Below are 13,275 nucleotides of genomic sequence, written 5' to 3'. Positions count from 1 at the left end.
ATGCAGACTAGACTAGCCTTAAACTTATAGAGATCTGCCTGTCCCTGCCTCCCAAGTGACTGGGATTAAAGTTGTGCAATGTTCAGGTTTGATGGATTGAGTTATGGGTAGCCACTCCAGCAGAGCTGAGATGCTCATGAAGCTTGCAGTGGATGTTCCCTTTCTTTGTTTTTGGTCTAGGTTGTGAATTTACTTTGAGCTGTGTCACAGAATTGTTTTAGTTGTGGCCATAAGATAATGCGTTTTTAAAAAGACTTTTAAAGAGACTATAAAAAACAAAGCAATTTGCTTTAACATTCAGACAGCATTCGAGTGCGAAAGTGAAAGTGGACCGAGTCCTTTCAGTTGTTCTATTGTATCTCTTTCCAGATAAACAAAGTAGCAGAATACTTCCCCTCCTAGAGACCAGTTAAACAAGGCGCTTACATTTTAAACAAAAATGCAGCCGCAGGTTGAGATACAGTTCAGTGGGCAAAGTACTTACCGTGAAAGTATGAAGACCAGAAGAGACAACCCTCAGAAGCTTCCAGGCCTGCACTCACAATTCAGTGGTACAGTCGATCCCAGTGAAGAAGGCATGGTGCAGGAGAGTGGGGTAGCTTTCCTAGGGCCTGAGGCTCTCAGCAGGCTGTACAGGGAGAAAAGACATTATTGGATGTGATCAACACTGGACCCTGAATGCTGCAATGTGGACCAGCCCGGCAAGATGTACCCACTGGTGCAATAGCGGGATGGCTGTTGTGAGGTAACCAGTGCCTCTGACTGGATTTAAGATGTGTTTTAGAGGAGGGAATTTCATGCCTGATACTGTAATCCTGGCTAACAGCCCAAGGCTTGGGAGCTCATAGGCCCTAGGGTAGAACCGGCTATTGCTGTTTAGCAAAGCTAAATGTTCATTCTATCAGATTGTTTTCTACATATTCATACTTGTACCCCATTGGCCTCTGCTGCTCACAGTTTTGGTCAGAGACACTTCTTTTTGCAGTGACATTGAGAGATGCAGGACTAACGAAAGTGCTGAGAGAAAGGGTTTGTGTGCTCAGTCCTAAGTAGGGCATTTGTTTTAACCCCACCACTGCCTAAACTCAGGGAACAGAGCAGAAGAGGATGTGGGAAGAACGGAAGAGCCAAAGGATGGAGAGGAGTTCTGGGAAATACTGTCTTCTGGATGTTGTGTGTGTGTGTGTGGGGGGGGTGGGTGGGTGTGGGATGGGGTGGGATGCTTATTGAATCAGGAACTCACATTACCTAAGGTTACTTGCACAAGGTCAAGCTGGCCGAAATCGTGGCATAGATGATACAGACGGTCCCCAGGCCTCACTCAGACCATAGCAGTTCCCACCCAGGACTGAGGCACAGTGGCTTTCTAGCTGTCAGGCCCAAGGTGTACACTGAAGTCCCAAATATGTTCTCGGCATCTATCCTCAGTCTTTCTTTCTCTCCTGGTCATCAGCATGACTGCTTCTGGGTGTCCCACTGAGGGGTCCAGAAGACAGGAAATATGGTATTCTGTGTACCTCCTCACCATTGTGGAGCTGAGTGGGCTCTGTACTGAACACAGGGGCCACACCATACTGCTTGGGCTAATTGCCTGGATGGTACGGCTACATCCCCTGAGTGATCTGAGAAGGGAGCGGATGCCATGGCGATAGGGACAGCAGGGTCCAACTGTCGTGAGAGTTTTGGTTTCTTAAAAAAAAAAAGAACAATTATGTTATGTGAATGTTTTTTTGTTTTAATCCCAGGTATGGGATATGGGGCTGCTTCAGATTGTCCACAGCTGCTAACTATGATTTGTCTCATGCTCCAGGAGGGGCGTGACTTTTGCCAGCTGTAGATGGTTTATATTGGGAATTCTGGGGACTCTTGGGAGGGTATAAATGTGAGAGGCCTAAGGGGCCTGGGGTGGCTGCTGTTTCCACTGCTGCTGCTGCTGCTGCTGCTTTTGCCATTGCCATTGCTGGGTTGCTGGATTGCTGGGTGCTGGGTTGCTGGATTGTTGCATTGCTGCATTGCTGCATTGCTGGATTGGACTGTGGATTGCTGGTTGGAAATACTCTGCTGATGAAGATTGGACTTGCCACAAAGGAGCTTAAGAAGTAGGCTAAAGAGGTCTATGTCTCCCTTCCTCTCTAACCTTCTTCCTCTCCTACCTAGTGTTGGGGGATTGGAAGGGATCAAGGTTGGAATAAGGGTTGGAAGGGTGGTAGAGATATAAGAACCTAATAAAGGAAACAAAAAAGCGTGCCCACACCCCACCATCCTGCCTTCTCTCTAGAGCTTGGAGAACTAAATTATTTGAAAACCGTCACGTTATAAAGTATTTAAATAACTGTAGCATTCCTCATATTTTATTTTTCTCCTCTTGGAGCTTATGACAAATAACTCAGATTTCATGAAATATATATTTTAAATGTCTTTCCCCACCAAAAGAGCAATTCTCCAGCATGTTAATTAGACTGGAGAGATGAAACTCGATGCACACGAGAGTATTTGTAATGTGCCGTATTAATCATCGACGGTTTTCAAGAAAATAATTATGTTGGACAAATGATAATATTTTGCTCTTGTAACTGTGTCTCCACATTTATTCAAAACTCTTGGTGCTTCCCATGCGGCATCGATTAATTATTCGTCTTGGGGAGATGAATTGTTGTTCACTTCTGTTGTTGACAGTTTTTATTGGTTTGTCTCCTTGAAATCCGGTGAAGGGAGGGGGAATCTATGGGGGTAACAGTGGCCAGTTGACATGGTGTATGGCTTCCTTGAGGACAGACGTATGGTCAGTTGTATGGGAAGGCAGGGTCCCAGGGACCCCCTTGCTACTTCTGACAATGGTAGAGCAGCACCAGATTCTTGGGGGTGTCTGGAGATAAGGAGGTGTACGAGGTGGGCTGGGTGGAGGTAGGCTCCTTGTAATCAGCTTCTGCTGACTTTGGATTGCTGGATTGCTCCTTGGTCCAGGCGGTCCAGGAGGCCAGTGGTACTTAGATCTGGGCACAGATGTTGGCTGCTGCTGTCATTCACCAACCTGTGGCCCTACCCCTGAGCTAGTGTTGCTTGAACCTCTGCTGGGAGATGAACAATCTGTTCATCCCAGACAGAGTATCAACCATCTATCAAAGCAAAGATGCATATTGTTTGCGGGAGGAGCTATCTTGATTGTGACGTGACATAGGGGAGCCTAGCCCACTATGGTGGCGCCATTCCTTAGGCAGAGATAATTCTGAACTCTATAAGAAAGCTAGCTGAGCATGAGCCTAGGAGCAAGCTTGCAAACAACGTTCCTTCACAGTTTCTGCTTCAAGTTCCTGCTTGAGTTCCTGCCCTGATCTCAACCATAGGCTATGACCATCATAAGCCAAGTGAACCCCTTCTCTCCTGTGTTGCTCTTGGTTAGAGAGTTTTATCACAGCATCAGAAAGAGAACAGGAACTGTGACTCAATGCTTTTAATTAGGACAACTCACAATAGCTTAGCTTAGGAATGGTGATACCATTGAAGGACTTATCTCTGACTCTCTCTGATGCCGTTGACTGTCTCTCAATGCTCTCGAGGGGTGGCCTCTATGAACTCCTCTGCTCCATGATCGTGCCATTCATTAATAGGCCCAATCTTGCGCAGTTCTGTGGGCAATCACAGGTGCTGGGATGGAATAGGTCATGTCATGCTCAGAGGACAGCATACCGCAACAGGGCATTCCCAGCTCTGCACCTGTGACTCCTCCCAGCCTTCTGCTCCCAATCTAAGTCTTTCATGTGCAGGGCATGTCCCCACTTCCTGGCCCTTGCCAATCTCCTTTGCCTTTTAGACCTGCAGCCAACGTGGATTCTTTGCCCACGGTTCCTCTGTTAAAGATTGAATGGAGGGGGTCTGTCAGTACTTTCTGGACCAAGTCTTAATACTTGGGTAGCTCTTCCATTACTCAGTGGGGCTGAATAACCCCACTGAGTATTCAGGAAGTGGAAGACCCTGGCTGTCAAGCTGAGGGGACAGCTGGACCTGGGTTCTGCAGAGTGGCTGAGAATGGAGACTGCATGGGTGAGGAACAGAATACTCTGATTTTCTTTCTTTCTTTTTTATTTTTTTAAAAAGATTTATTTATTTATTATATGTAAGTACACTGTAGCTGTCTTCAGACACCCCAGAAGAGGGCATCAGATCTCACTATGAATGGTTGTGAGCCACCATGTGGTTGCTGGGATTTGAACTCACGATCTTCAGAAGAGCAGTTGGCTCTCTTAACCGCTGAGCCATCTCTCCAGCCCTACTCTGATTTTCTAAACAAGGCCACAGGAGATGTGCAGGACCAGCGAGGGGGATGGTGGTAGATGGGGCTATCCTGAAGGGGAGAGCTCGTGAGGAGGGCTTGACTCCAGGAGGGCGGGGTGGGCCTTCTATCTCTCAGAGTGGGCATGGCTGCCCTCTCTGACTGGCCCCTTGGGAGATTTGCCACCGAAAGACACATGGAACCAGCAGGCCTTCCATGTCCTACTGAGGGGCTCTTCTGAGGTTCTATGTTCTTGGAAACAGCAGCCCCTCAAACCCTGTGAACCAGGCACCATGGTCTGGGGATTGTCTGGATGGCCTTGAGCTCCTGCCCCACACGACCCCCTAATAGGGAAGGATTTGAACATGCTCAATACACATGGGTCTCTTAGAGGACTGGGAGGCCTCTGGAGCCCTGTTGATGAGCTAAATTCCGATAGTGACTTTTCTAGGAGGCTCCTGAACATGACTGGAGCTTGAGATGGAGGCCCCCAAAACTATCCCTGAGGTGGCTGTCCCCTAGCCTCTTTATTAGGTCAACTTGGGCTGGGTTCGGGGGAGTGGACTTTGTTGGTCTCATGTCATTTAAGTAGACACAATCACTCCATGCTGTTGTTGTAAGTATGCACTTGCTGTTTACACAGAGATGACAGTAACTACACAGAGAGATACGGATGGAGAACACAGCAACTGTAGAGCTTCCAAAGGCTGTGCACTAAGCCCTAAGTAAATACAGAGTAATAACACGGTCTGCTGTGCACTTTGAAATGAGAACTTCCCTGAATAGAGAGGCTGGTGTCTCTGCCTGTTATGGCTGGCAGTCAGCATGCCTCTTGCCTGGCTGGGCCTCAGCCAACCCTGCCTGAGGGATGCCATGGAGATGGGAAGAGTTTTTTGCCAAGGAGAATCTAGTCATTTAGTTTCAAAAATCTCCCTCAGAGTTGGTGGGGTGGTTCAGTGGGTAGAAGTGGCTGAATGCATACCAAAAGATGGATGTTTGACTTTCAGATCTCTCATGGTGGCAGCTGGCATGATAGCAGGAGAGAGCTGATTCCTTAGGGCTGTCCTCTGACCTTCATATGTGCACCATGGCATCTGTTTGAGAATATTCAAAAGAAACAAGGAATAAATAGGCAATAATCATGTCCCTGAGGATCTTGGATGGTGGGGTCTGTAGAAGAGATACGTGTGCTTGTGCATGGGTACACACACACACACACACACACACACACACAGATCTCTGGCCAACTCCCAGACTTTATAGTGCTGAGTTCAAGAGGGTCTGAGGCTTGTTTTCAGAGGAGGAAAGTTTGAGGGTGACAGGAGAGAACCTTGGTCACTCAGTAAGAATTTGTTTCCTCTCTAGCTTGGCAGTCACCTGCTCTAGAAAGTTCCCTTGCTGATAGCTGCCTGGTTGTCTCTGGTCATCTGGTCAGAGGAAGCCGTCCAGTCATTCTGGACCCGACTGATGTCCCGTGGCCTTATAGGAAGCACGCCAGAGAGCTGGCAGCCTTTTCTCGAGGGTGCCTTACACAGGCAGTTCCTCTCACCCTGTGGCCCATGTCCTACCTTCCTGAATTCGATGATTCATGACAGAGGACACCCTCTTCTGGACTCTGCAGACATTTCATGCACATGTGCACTCCCCTCATAGTCACACAATTCAACAAAGTTCTGAGCCTTTCTACAGAGAAAGACTTCAGTGTTGGGTTGAGCAGAGAGGACTCAGGCTCGGTTTTGTGTGGGAGATTATCCCTACTGTTCATCCCGTGCTTCCCAGGAGGGTGGTGAGAGTGTGCCTAGGACATGGCCCTCAAGCCATTGACCGTGGGTCGGTAGATCTCAGAGTCCTGTGAGCTTGCTGTGAAGGGAGCTGTGGGCTAAGGAAGCAGGATTCTGTGGAGCTCCAGAAAGAAACCAAAGGTTTGTGAAATTGCTAAGAACGTTCTGGAAATCTTGCTGGTGGTCCATAGATGTTGCAGACAGGAACATCACACCCTTCTCCCGTGCAAGGACCAGTGGAATGGCTTTATCTCTGTTACATAGTCTGTATTGACTAGATTGTGTAACTATAAGAAAACAGAAACTGGTGCTCTCTTTTGACCTGAAATTTGTCTAGGTAAAATGTTTTATGTTTCAGAATTGCCTTTAAAACCCGGCATGGTTTCTAGAAGGCTGCTTAACAAAATGAATCATTGTTTAATTAACTTGATTAAATAATTTGGCAGAGAAGGCAGGAAAAGAAGGAAAGGAAGGAGAGAGAAGACGAGGAAGGGAAGAACACAGACAGACCCCCAAATCCTGGGGCCTCCAGAGTTAGAGCCCCCATCTCTGCTGAGAAAAGAATGGCAACATTAGACATAGCAGAAGGCTTCGCTGGTTGCTGTGGTTTCTGTCCCTCCCCGACACAGCTGAAGACAGAGGTTGGGGGTATTGCTCAGTGGTAGGGCTGCTTGTCCAGCATGCCTAGAGGATGCATGAGAGGGACTCAATACAACTTAAAACTTAAAATGAGCTGCTGTTTCCAGGATCAGCTTAGCTGACCTGTAGGTTTAGCAGGGCTGCATTGGGTCTCATTCTGCTGCTCCCCTCTGGGAGTCTGGAGTCCCTGATGTTCCTGGCAGTTCATCCTTGCAGCAAGGTCACTACCCAGGGGAGGAGATAAGCCAGGGACATGGGCAATGTAGGCACAGTGGGGCATAGATGGAGTACCTAGCTGTTTCTGGGAGCAAAGGGTGAAAATGTTTTGCAGTGGCCCCAAGAAGCCAAGTTTCACGGTGCACATCTTTTTTTTTTTTTTTCTTCTCGCCTATATTACATCCTGACTAGTTTCCTCTCCCTCCTCTCTTTCCAATGCCTCCCCACTCCCCATCCACTCCTGCTTCCCCTCAGAAAAGGGCAGGTCTCTGGGGGGATAGCAACCAAACTTGGCATATCAAGTTGCAGCAAGGCTAGGCTGCTTCCCTCTTATTAAGCTTGAACAAGATAACCCAGCAGGAGGACAAAGGATCCCAAAGCAGGCAAAACCATCAGGAACAGCCTCAATTCCAGCTCCCTCTATTAGGGGTCCCACAAAAACACCAAGCTACACAACTATAACACATAGACAGATGAGACCCAGGCAGGCTTCCTGACTGCTGGTCAGTCTCAGCCTCAGTCCAGGCTTGCTGATTCTGTGGGTTTTCTTGTAGTGTCCTTGACCCTTCTGGTGCCTATAGTCCTGTCTCTCCCTCTTCTTCAGGATTCCCCCCAAGCTCTGTCTAATTTTTGGCTTGGGGTCTCTGCAGCTATTTCCATCAGTTGCTGGATGGAGCTTCTCTGTTGGTGATTATGTCAGGTTCCTCTCTTGTGTAGATCTTTTAACCTGTGAATGGCAGTTGTGTTAGGATAGCATCGTATCCCAGGAGCCTCTTCTTCCTGCTGGCTGCTGGCTGTTCATCAAGGTCAGCTCCTGAACTTGAGTTCTCAAGTGAGCCTATGGCCGGAAGGCGTAGGTGGTGTCTAGGTTTCTGGGTACCTCCTGGAGTGTCCTAGAATGGCTTCTTTTACAATATGTGTGTTGTATCACCCTCTGACCTTAACTCTGGGGTGAGATTGAGTGTATCTCAAAGGCTGCAGATCCTGCCTGTATCTCAGAGGCAACTGTCAGCTGTTCCCAGTGTAAGCTTAGTCTATGTATGTATGTATGTATGTATGTATGTAATATATGTAATGTATGTAATGTATTTTTGCAGTACTGAGAACTGAATCCACTGCATGGACACACACTCTGTCACTGTGCACCATTGTCTTAGTTAGGATTTATTTCCATTACTATAAAGAGACACCATGACCAAGGCAACTTTTACAAAGGCAAACATTTAGTTGGGTTTTGCTTACAGTTTCAGAAGGACAGTCCATTATCATCATGGTGGGAAGCATGGCAGCAGGCAGGCAGACTTCGTGCTGGATGAGCTGAGAGTTCTACATCTTGATCCAAAGGCAGCCAGGAAAGAACTGACTTCTACAGGTAGCCAGGAGGAGGATTTCTTCTACCCTGGGCAGAGCTTGAGCATAGGACCTCAAAGCCCACCCCCTACAGTGGTGCACTTCCTCCAACAAGGCTACGCCTACTTCAGCAAGACCACACCCACTCCAACAGGGCCACACCTCCTAATAGTGCTACTTCCTGTGGGACAAGCACATTCAAACCACCGCATCTATCCCCTGCTTGTTTTTATTTTAATTCTTACTAAATTTCCCAAGCTGGCCTTAAATTCATGCTGTAGCCCAGGCCTGGCACTTGTGATGTCCCCTGCAAGCTCCCTGACCAAGCTTCCGGAGGTGGCCATTGTTTTACACTGTATTTCTGTGATGAGTGTCAGTGTGTGTTTGAGGTTCTGACTAGAGATCAGTATCCACAAACTCTAGGTCCTTGTGCCTTGTCTACTAATTTCTCTGGGGTGTCCTGGGATCTGGACCCAGGCCATTACTGTCTGGTGTGAAAGACAACAAGTGGAAGAGACAGTGTCATACCCTCTGTTTGCCCCCAACTGAAACAGATACAGTTGGGTAGCTGGGTCACTTTCTGTGTCCTGTGGAGATACATCTCTGGGTGTCGTATGGCTTCTGAACCAGGAAAGGATTGCCCACAGCTTCCCCTCTGTCACATCCACAATCACCTTGCCTGGGTCTGCTGTTCCGGCTTCCAAATACCACCGCCCTGGCACTAATTATAGCCCAGATTGTGCGGGGAATTCTCAGCCCGCGCCGTGGCAGTCCAGATTAAGCAATTAACCTTGGTGTCACTGCAATTATCGAGACACGCTAGCAAAATGAGCTAATTTCCCCCCAGGATGTTGAACTGAAATCAACTTCCACTCTCTTTAAGATGCCAAAATAGGAAATGTTAATGGAAAATTACGTTTGGATGTTTAATAAATCTCTTGGGCCCGTGGCTCCTCATCAGTTTGGGCTATGGCACGTCACAGAGGCACTCATTGGTTAGACAGAGGGGATATGGTCCAGAGCCAGCACCCTGTTGACTATACATGTAGCTTGAGTGACACTCAGACTGGAGTAAGAGAACCTATCGAAGCACCAGTCAGTTTCCTGGCCAGGAGTCTTGGAGAAGGCTTGGCCTGGCTCTGAGGTTTCCATAGCATTTGGTAGGTGCATTTCTGTGAAACACCAACATTTGCCACTTAGAAAGTTGCTGCTGAGGTCCCTACCCAGGTCTATAGTGTCTCTTCTGGCTCCTCACAGACTAGGGTGCAGTTAGCCAGCAATGTTGGCTTGATGCTTCCCAGGGCACCCTCAGCACCACTCTTTGAGGTGCAGGCTCTGTGCTTGCTTCTGGGGAGTCACAGGTCACCTGGAGACCCTGCCCCACACTTCTCCTTTTAGAGATACCAGGTATGACCTTAGTGGAACTTCCTCTTTCGGCTACTCAGAACTGAACCCTTTGCTTGCCCCACATAGTTTGAAAAGGCAGGAGTCACTTCAGGTTGCTGGCTTTGCTTTTGAGAGCCCAGAATGGCTTGTTAGAGCACCTTTGAGGTCTTTTCCTACCTTGTGTGACTTTTGTCAGGAGTCCTAGCCACAGTCTTTATGGGCTGCTGAACTCCTGGCCCACTTGGGTTTGGCATTGCCCAGGACACTGTGTCTATAGGAGGGCCTACTTCTCTCTCTGGCTTTCAGAAGTGCACTTAAGTGGATCCCCAGATATGTTCCAATCTTTTCCACCTCAACAATCACCTTGACTTCAGGGTAGAAGACCCTACCCTGACCTGCTTGAGGTTAAAATATACTATAAGGTCTGCAGATAGATAGACCACGAGAGGCCTGGCTTGGCTGGGCTGGACAGTGAGCATGGCTCACTGGGTTGTTCTCTAAGGGTCAGGCCTGCTGCTGGCCTCTGCTCATAGGGTCAACGCCCTCCATAGCTAGAATCACAGGTCCCACCAAGACAACATCCCAGCACCAATTCCTAGACCCAAACTTTAAGGCAATCTTGTCTTCCTTCCCAATGATGAGGTCACCTCCACTCTGGTAACTGCCCTTGGGGCTCAGGTCCCTCTCCTGTCTGCAGACTGAGCTCTTGGACAGTTTCCATGGCCTCTGCGTGGCTTCTAGCAACTTCCAGGGTCTCTTCCCTCTGCTAAGACTCTACCTTGGAAATCCCTCACAGTGTGAAAGCCACAAAGCGAGGAAAGCATCTCATTAAATTCAGAAGGGAAATATTTCATTTCAACTCGAGGTATCAAAACAACTTTCATAGATTAAGAAAAAAATCCACAGATCAATCAAATGTTTGTGTATACAGAGGAGAGCGGCGTGGAGTGAATCAAGACTTATGCTGATTAAAGAGGAAAAGAGGGCTCAGGGGTCACAGACTGCACCCTCCCTGGCCATTTTCTGAGGGGTTTGCTCACTGCAGGGCACTCAGCGGCACTGTGCTCAACAACACGGAGAAGCAAAGCTTCAGAGAGTAGCTTTTCCTTCGCTTCAGAAGGGAGAGTGGTTTGAAAACCTGCCACCAGTCAGCCACGACAGATAGACCGTCCAGGGAGATGCTGTGGCTTCAGGCCCTGCAGGTCACCTTGGTGTCACAGAATTTAGATTTTTGTGACAGATGGCAAGAACCTGGCTAGGAGTGGGCTATGATGGCCCATCTGGCTCTCTCAAATGAAGGAGACTGCTAGGGCAAGGGAGGAGCCAGGCATCTGGTAGGGGTGCCCCCATGCCCTGGAGCCACTGTCTCTCCAGGGGAGCCTCATACGGATTGATCTCTTCCTGCCTCAGTTTCCCCTTTACGCCATACAGGAGATCCTGCCAGCCTGCCTGGAGCTGAAAAGAATCACATAACCGTGGGCGTTAGAATGTTAGCTGTCTTTCTCACCTTGCAGAGACTTGAAGTGCTGTGTGTGTGTGTGTGTGTGTGTGTGTGTGTGTGATAGCCAGAGGGGCTCCCAACCCGATCAGAGAAGAAGGGGAGAGGGGTTGGAGGAAGGACTATGGGAAGGGGTGACCTGGAGGGAGCCAGTGGCCAGTAAAAGAAAAAAAATGTAAAGTGACTAAGTAAAAGAAAAAAAAATGTCAGCTGCTACAATCAAGTGTTCACATCCTGTTATGCTGTCTCTCCAGTCCCCAAATTCCAAGTTCAGACATTTCTCCATGTTTCTGCTCTCTGGAACAGTTGCCAGGCTAACCAGGTTTCGTTCAATCCCACTGAGGTATGTTTTAGGACAGTCCTGGGTCAGACGTCCTGTTTGCTTTCCACTGCTGTGGTAAACATCATGATTGAAAGCAACCTGGTGAGGAAAGGGTTGATTCAGCCTCACCATCTTTAGCATGGTCCATCGTGGATGGATGCCAAGGCAGGAGCTGAAGCAGAGGCCACAGAGAAACGTTTATTGGCTTGCATTTGTAGCTTGCTTAGTTTGCTTTATTATATTATCCAGCATCGCCTGCTTAGGGATGGTACCACCAACAGTTGGCTGGGGCTTCCCACATCAATCATTTAAAAAAAAAAAAAAAACAAGCTCTACCGGCTAGTCTGGGGATAGGGCACATCTTCTCAGATGAGGGTCCCTCTTCCTTCGGGCTTGACTCTAGTTTGGGTTGAGTTGGCCACCCCAGATGAAGGGCCTAGGCAAAGTGACTTGCTGTGAACTCAGGCCTGGGGCTTCTACTCACAACAGACCCACAGTGGTACCTTAGTAAATATCCTGAAAGGCACAGTTTCTCCCTGTACACTGACCACTTTGAATTCCTATGTACATTCTCTTGGTTGGGTAGCCAGGTAGATTTCAGGGCAGTGCAGGAACTTGGGCTGAGGGTGCTCAGGTGTATATCAGAAGTGGCCCAGAGAATAGAAACTGCAGGATGTGTGCAAGTAGGGACAAATAGACCAAATACAGCGGTCTGTTTGTGCTTGGGTATTTAAAGGCATTGCTTTGGGTGATCGTGGTGGCCCCAGCATTTTCGGACAGGCGGCAGGCAGGAGAACTGTGTTGGTGCCCCTGAGCCTCTGCTGGTTCACTCCACCCCTCCCCCGACTCTGTCTCTTCTCCATTGCTTTATGAGCAACTGGTACCATGGAGGTCCGGTGGCTTTGTGGAATCACCTCAGATATGAATGCTAATTTCAGCCAGAAACATACCCCCACAGAAACATTTAGAATCATGTTTGACTCAATATCTGGGCATATAGCCCAGCTGGGTTGACTCATGATTCATCTGTCAAGTTGCCCTCACCAGGGGAGGGATAACCTTCCCCTGCAAGGCAGTGGCCCAGCACAGGGGAATCTGGAAAGAGGCTCTGTTCTCTCCAGAACTGGCTCTTGCAGGTGGTCTTCCCACAGCCAACTGTTAAGTGAGAAAATCAGCTCAAGAAAATGTTTCCTTAGCCAACGGAGTGGACTTTTAGGACACGCAGGCTTGTTTTCAGTTCTTCAGCTGTAAGTACTGCTGTTGTCTCCCGACCTCAGTAGCCACTAGCATTCCTTCTTTATTTTGTGACCTATACACGCTCTCCTCTCAGTTTTGATTGGTAGTAACACCATTAGTTATTAAAGAACTTTAATATTTCAAAAATCATGCCCACTCTCCAATTTAAACTGTATTCTAAAGAAGAAGTGGAAAATTTGCAGGAATTTGCCTCATTCGTCCAATTGCGACTGCTGGGATCCAGCTGCAGGGAGTCTTCATGATGAGAGTTTCATTGGCTAATGGCCACTGTGCTGGTCACTGGGGGCCAGCCTCTAGTACACCTTGAGGAAAGGATGGGCCAGGGTCTCTCTTAGGTTGACAAGTTAGGAAAATATTCCCAGAACTCTCAAGGCCAGAAGAGTGCTCTCCACCCCCGCCCTGTTTTTCCCTCCCTAAAGAGCAGGCCTAACACATAGAGCTAGAGAATGTGACCTTCATTGGAAAAAGGATCTTTGAGGAGGTAATTATGTTAAGGGACTCGAGATGAGATCATTATGGATGTGGGCGAGGCCTAAATCAATGACAAATGTCTTTC

General features: G+C 48.2%; 1 long non-coding RNA gene across 2 annotated transcripts in view; it reads left to right on the top strand.

The window, feature by feature from the left end:
- Positions 1-544: 544 nt before the first annotated feature.
- The window catches only part of Gm35831, a 93,188-nt gene continuing 80,457 nt past the window's right edge, over positions 545-13,275 (top strand). For both annotated transcript variants that reach the window (XR_001781737.1, XR_875559.2), the window contains exon 1: positions 545-745. This is a non-coding gene — a long non-coding RNA (predicted gene, 35831). The remainder of the gene's footprint in view (positions 746-13,275) is intronic.

This window comes from Mus musculus, chromosome 15, assembly GCF_000001635.26.
Source record: "Mus musculus strain C57BL/6J chromosome 15, GRCm38.p6 C57BL/6J".
NCBI lineage: Eukaryota > Metazoa > Chordata > Mammalia > Rodentia > Muridae > Mus > Mus musculus.
This window is presented reverse-complemented; position numbering and strand designations above follow the sequence as displayed.